The 7,074-nt window shown below is 52.1% G+C and overlaps 1 non-coding gene across 1 annotated transcript; it reads right to left on the reverse strand.

Moving 5' to 3' along the window:
- Positions 1 to 6,504: 6,504 nt before the first annotated feature.
- Positions 6,505 to 6,629, reverse strand: LOC146830514 (U6atac minor spliceosomal RNA). Its single transcript, XR_014961768.1, has one exon. It is a non-coding gene; the product is annotated as a U6atac minor spliceosomal RNA (small nuclear RNA).
- Positions 6,630 to 7,074: the final 445 nt, after the last annotated feature.

The raw sequence follows: 7,074 nt of genomic DNA on the forward strand, positions 1-7,074 counted from the left end.
AACCCCCACCCCGGGCAGCCTTACATAGTGCCAATATCGGCAACCGTTATCATAGCATACATCAGTACATAATCATAATAAAACACATGACACTGAATGTAAGTGGAGAAATATTGCTGCAGGTTTATTAGCATAATAAATATGCAAACACGGTGGGTTATCTTACGGGCGATCCCAGGGCAGGCCAGCCCCATGCCGCCTGCCCGTCTGATAAGCCTAGAGTCACCATGGCAACGCCAATTGGTGACCACCAAATGTTGGGAGGGTCCACCCCTCCCATCCGTGGACCTCCAGTCCACATGCTTCCCCACGCCCCCCCGTGATGGGTGGGCGGAGCATACATGGCAGCCCCCGGTTGCTCAGACCCACAACCGCCTGTCGGTTAGCGGGGCGCCGTAGGTCTTCCAGTGGACACGCTAAAAGATCCCTGGGTATCCTGGCTTAGCACCACACGGTGCTGCTGCATGCTATACCCCTTGGTATGTGCAGACCCTGGATCGCCCTGTAACTCCTCCACAGCCTTGGGAGTGGCCACCGTCACTACCAGGGCCCCCCACCAAGGTAGACCTATTTCCTTACAACCTGCTTCAGCCAAAGCTTCCCCTAGGCCCAGTAGGTCCAGTCTATTCGCAACCCGCAGCTGCCAAGGCTTCACCAAGGTCCAGTAAAATTAAATTCATGCCTAGCGTGGAGAGGTGCACCCCATCCCCCTCCAGACACCCTGTTGATTTGGCGTGTAGAAGGCCATGCCTGATGGAGCCAAAGCCTCTTAGCTCAGTGAACTTGCACATGGCGCTATTAACTTTTCTCCTTGACACCTCAATGGCTTCTCCTGAGCGGGCTCCTTGCCAAGGTAGCCTATTACTAACAGCCTGCTGCAGCCAAAGCTTCCCCTAGGTCCAGTAGGAAAAGAACCGTGCCTAAACTAGGGAGGTGCACCCCATCTCCCTCCCGGCACCCTGTGGACTTGGCGTGTATAAGACCATGCCTGATGAAGCCAAGACCTCTTTGCTCTGCGCAACTGCGCATGGCTCCTGGTAGGCCATCATACCTACAGCATACTGATACCGGGCTTCTCCCAGGTCCAGTCAAAACAAGTCTACGCCCAACCGGGCCGGCGGCCAGCGTGCACCATCAGGACAGGTTTCCCCAACCTTTCTAAACTCCTCCGTGGATTTGACTGAAATGACCTTAAACCTAAATAGGCGATGGTCCAAAGTTGCCTTTGCATGGCTAAATAACAATCCCTTTGCCAAGACACTCCTGCCTGGCAGTGCCCAGCCTGCCTTCCTTCCTCTTTCACTCCGTTGGAGTATGCCCATCGTATTCCATCAGTCACCACCAAATGTAAAGCCTTGCCCTCCCAAAATTCTGCTAGTATACCAGGGAGAGACAGGTCAGAGTGACCACAGAGGAGAACAACGTGTAAAATGCTTCTCTATTTGAATACTGGAAAAGCCAATTGGTCTCCAACAGATTTATAGCTTAAAGTGTTCCCCCGGTGCTTCCCTTAATCATATGGACCATAGGCCCCTGTTGGAAGGCCACTTCCACAACCTGCATAGCTGCCAGCCAGTGCTGTAGGGCGGGCGAAGTTACCCGGTACTGATGCTCGCAAAGGTACCTGTTTCGCCAAACTCAAGGGCGTGCTACTCAGTGAGCAACCAGACTCTGCCCTAGTACCCAGAGGTCAAACCCAAGCCCCTCCAAGTTCTGCTGCTTCACCTGCCTGTTAACACGAATCCCAGGGCAGACCTCCGGCCTATAACCCATGCTTGGCCATGCCTGAGCTAAAATACCTCTGAACAGCCTGACAACAGGCTAACCACCAGCATTGTGTTCTGAATGTTTGACACTGCCAAGAAACATGCGCATAACTAAAGCAACTGGCACCATGCCATAAAAGTAACAGTTCAGCCTTCTATGAAACAAACGTGCCCTTGTGGCGATCAGAGTAGTGCTCCCTCCAAGCCAGCAGCCCTAACAGGCAACCCGCACCCTCTTGGCACTGGCACACCCCCGCCACAGCTGCCCTCGAGTGCCTGGTCGTGTGAGGCCATAACCTATGTTTCATCACTGCTTCATACCGGGGTATGATGACCCATCTAACTCTACTGCTGAGTGCCCATTGCACCATCGCAAGTATGCCTTTGCCTGCTCAGAGTCTGGCTGTAAAGTTGGAAGACATTGACCCCCCAGCCCAGGGCGAAGATGGCAGCATTACAGTATCTGGTGCTATAGACGGTCCCCGTACCCTGATGGGACAGAATGCAATTCCCTTGCTCCTGTTGAGCACGAAACCAAAACCAATTGCTCACCCTGGTTTAATACCTTCCTGCTGCTAATCATTTCCTAGCTGAATGTTGACAAATCCATGTTCTGTAATGGCACTACTTCGCCGCCTGCACCATTCTGCCAGTGCCGAAAAGACCTTTGTCATGCTGCCTGGCCTCATCAATCATGCCCTGTTCTAGCAGCGCCCGCTTCAGCCGAGGAGCAAACAACTCGCCGGTACCCCCAAACTGGCCCTGCTGCGAGACAAACCGGGCCAAGGCACAGCAGTGCGGTACTAACTAATAGCAGGTCTAACAGCGTCAACAGGCGTCCTCAGCTTACAATAGGCGTGGTGGAGTGAGGGTATCCAGTGAGAATCAAGATGACAACTTCCCATCTGACCGACCGTGGTGGGAACCACTCCTGCATATTCTAGTACACATGGTCCCAGTTCACATGTCACTGCCTGATGTACGTGCCCTAGGTACATGGTCCCCTTGCATGGCGGCCTGCCATTGAGACCCACACCAGTCCCCGATCAGTCCCACTATCTGCCTACGCTACAATCTTGCCTGGCCTTCCTTCATGTCCAGCTGTACCACGCGATGATTGCTCTCCTCCGTCACTTGACCTGACCACACCTAGAAATACAAACACAGCGAGAGGAGGCAGCCTGTGACCTGCCCCAAAACCACCATCCCGCATCAAACCGACCCGATGAAAGACAAGCGCCTAATGCTCTACACCCCTGGAAGACCCAGGAAATACCCACCGATCAACAATCGAGTAAATAACAACGGACATCCTTTCAGCATCTGAAGGCCTAGCCCCTCCGAAGTAACCTGGGAGCCCAACGCCAGGCCTCAGCACCTGTGGCGTGAGTGATCTTTGCCCACTACCGTGTGAGCCAGGGCCCCTTTTTTTTTTTTTTTTTTTTTTTTTTTTATGACTGAAGCACACGAAAACAACCCTAGCTGTTCCTTGCCGCTAGGTCTTCCTACCCTCAGGAGACCAAGAACGACCAGGAAACAATAACACTCACTCAACACTGGCGTTCCAAGTCCACTCGGCCTAATTTGCCAGCCGGTGAGCGTTCCAGATTCTTTAGCTTGACCCCTCCTATGAGCTCCCTGTTGCAAGTGGCGAGCCGGACCTGCCAGTACTATCTACCCTTCAACTCATTGCCGCATGGCGGCACTACCCATTGCAACCCTTGTCAACCAGCTGGCAATGTGGGTTAACCTCCCATTAGGGTGGCGGCAGAGCATCTAGCATGTGTCCTAGATGCCCAATCTATGTGACGTTGTGCCGGGGTAGTGGAAACCTTACACTGATAACTGTGCATCGCACCCTCAGACAATCGTAAAATTACTTGCTATTTAATAAAGCTGTGAATTGCAATGTGTAACTGTTACTACTTTTATCACACTCCAGGAGTGAGAGGCAGAGCTAGCTACTGATGCACTGCCCATTATACATGGGGTTAACAGCAGGCACATCCCCTGGTGGGCTATCTTGTTTGGAAAGGATCCTTGAGCTGAGGATTACACCGCGATCTCCCTGCCAAGTGCAAGTACACCTAAGAAATGTGCCAGTTTCATACCTGAGACCTGTAAATAAATCCCCGTAGACCGGCTACCTAACATGACCATAATGCGTGCTACCGCCTCAGAGTTTGCCTGCAAAATAACTGCTGTGATTCCAGGCTGATATGAAAAACTCATGCATGAGGCAAGAAGTATTGATGGAAGGATCGTGATGTGGCCAAAATTGCAGTCACTGCACCCCCAGTGGGTTGACCCCTACCCCGCCCATCCTACTTACTTGCTGAGTCCTATCCCAAGTCCTTACCTGCTGACCTACAGTGGCCCTTGGTGCTGAACAAACTATGCCCCGGTGTGCTTAGTATCCCCCGGAGTTGCTAGCCTCCCACAGGAAGAGGTGGAACTGGGCCTGCCTGTATCTAGGAGTACTGGAGGATGTATGTAATTTGCCCTCCTTGGGATAAAACCTGCCCTTACCTACACATGCATAGATTCGTGTGCTGAACTACAGCAAGGAGCATGCCCAAGTAACTTGCCCTTCTATGAGACCTGGGCAGGAGAGGACCTGCGACATACCCCACTATGGTTGACCTACGCAGATCCCAGCTGTGCCCACACACAAGGGAGATTAAGCGATTTGCCCAGAATCACAGGATGTTTTAGCGTCATTGCCGAGACGCCCACCCAGTTCCCCATGTCCAAGGCCCAGCGCCCTAGCCGACAGGGTAACTCATCTCCCCAGCTCTCCATCTTGGCGGCCCGATCTGTACTCCTGTGACGCTGAACATACCAAAGCTAATAGTACTGGCTTGGCCATGCCTCTTTGTTGCATAAGATCAATGAGTCATAATTGCGGCAAGCAGGCATATCGTTTGGAAAATGCCTCGGTTCAGGCATGGTGAGGCAGGGTCACCAAACACTATGACAAAATACATTTAAAACATACAAATGTCTGTGTATGTGAGCGCAAAGGCGATGACACGATAAACCTGATTTCCCGGAACCTGACATACTGCGCACATATCCTCGCATCTCTATATATACAAAGCGAGGAGCACTACTTACACCAAGCCCATCTATTGGCTGCTCAGTGCTTATGATTGCATATAGTGAAATAAGTACCCCTCCTAGCTCAATTGCAAGGCCCACCGAGAGCTATTCTACCCTCATGTCAGCCTGCCTGCGAATACGACAGCTGGGCTGTCCCTCCACACCAGTAAAACGCCAATTCTCCATGAAAGACACCAACAGAGCCAGGTGCGCCCTGCGCCAGCTTCAAGTATGGAATAAAAGTAAAAACAACTGGTCTGCAGGGCTCCCTAACTAGCTGAGGCAATGACTAGGGAGTGAGGATGCATGCCTACCGGGATTGACTTCTCCACAGGATGTAATGCAGCAGAAAAACACCAACACGTAGTCAGGCCAGGCCCAGCCTGCAACTCCCACAATCATATATGTCACCCAAGGAATGTGATATGTCACCAAAGCATATCCCCGAGCAATCACCACCTCTCATTGTGTAAAACTACTTAAACACAATATAGCGCGTCTCCACCTTCAGGGACGGGAGTGTAAGCGACATGCACGCAATCCAATTGTGCGTAAGCGACCCCGAGGCTCAAAAACATGGTGCCATTGCCAGCCTGGGGCCTCATACATGCGAAACATGCGCCCACTGAGCAGTACTGTTCTTTTTAGCCACGGCTGCCGGATGGAAAGCTGGGGGCCGCACAATGGATTAAAGCCCGTAACCTGCAGATGCCACAGCATAGCCCACGTGCCCCCCGTGCGCATGCATACCTCTCCGTGTCGCCACTACTGAGGAGATAAAAATTATAGTGCGACTCTACCTGCCGGAAAAGGAGCGCTTACACGAGCACCGTGTTTCCATTGCACATTCAGGCACGGGAGATACAGACAAAAGCGAGGCTCGACCCGAAGGCACTGGAGCGCCGAACACGGGCCCGTAACTACATACTAAAACCCAACAAGGAGGCTCTGCCGGGGTCCAATCAAGCGATCCCAGAAACACCCAAAACTGCAATATCCCAATCCGGGGCCTATACAGCACGAACTTGAGCTAGAACTAACCAGGCAAAGAGCACCCACACTCTTGGCCTTCTTCCCTTGAGGTTATTATGACATCGCGCTAGCCCGCCCAAGTCCAATCGGCATCCGCGCGCTACACATAGCACCCGCTCCGCCGCAAGGGGACACACCAAAATGACGCAAGCCTACATAGTGCATACTCTGCCATACATGACACCGTGCCCACATAGCACTATCAGATAAATGCCCCTCACCTCCCATGGCTGATACTCTGCTCCGGTGTGCACATTATATATATATATAGCGAGAACTTGGCCCCACGGTAAAGGGGGGGGGCCCCACATGGCACCGCCTTACATCCACATTCACGCGCGGGGAAAACAAAGACCCGCCTGCGACAGCGCGCGCGTGCCTGAGGCCACACCGCCTCTCCCTACAATGCCCACGCTGAGGCCCGAACCTGGACTCCCCAGATCAAAGCCACCCGCATTCCACACCCAGGGACTTCTCACGTGTACGCGACCTCGCCGCAGCGTAGCCGACGGTCCACATCCTCTCCTCGACAAACCAATTGCGCTAACTTCCCTTCTTAATCATGCGGTGCTGCACTGTATTACTAAAACGCGCATCATGCCTGACATGGTTTAGACGCCAGTAAGTAAGTAACGGTGCCTTAACCGTGCATGTGTTGTAAAGGCCACTAGGACACCCCTTCCATCCTTGTCAAGGGAAGTGCTAACCTTCTCTCCTTTCATCCAACACTATCCGTACATGCCAGGATGTGAGGCAACTGGTGCAAGAAAGCGCTATGCTGCCCGATTCGGGTCAAACGCGCGCTATGCAAGCTCCCGCCTCCCAAAATTAGCCCTTTTTGCAAAGTAAACAATGTTCTCGTAATGTATGCTTAATGGCGGTGTGCATGCAGTTATTGAATAACGTACTTTAAGTTGTAACTTGTGAGTAAAAAGGTGTGCCTCCTTTGAAAACAGTAACCTGCTGACCTATTTACATCAAACGCACTCTGTAATCTACTTGGCACACGTTCTTAGCAGCAGGAACACCTACACTCTGCACTAACTTCCCGTTAGTCTAAGCCTCAACTCTACAAAATGCTGATCTCTCCAGGAGGAAATTAATCACACGAGTAACTTGACCCACATGTGAGATCTGAAAGAAACGCAGCATCCGGTGCTTCAAAAGCCTAATA

Source organism: Triturus cristatus, chromosome 5_1 (assembly GCF_964204655.1).
Source record: "Triturus cristatus chromosome 5_1, aTriCri1.1, whole genome shotgun sequence".
Classification (NCBI taxonomy): Eukaryota; Metazoa; Chordata; class Amphibia; order Caudata; family Salamandridae; genus Triturus; species Triturus cristatus.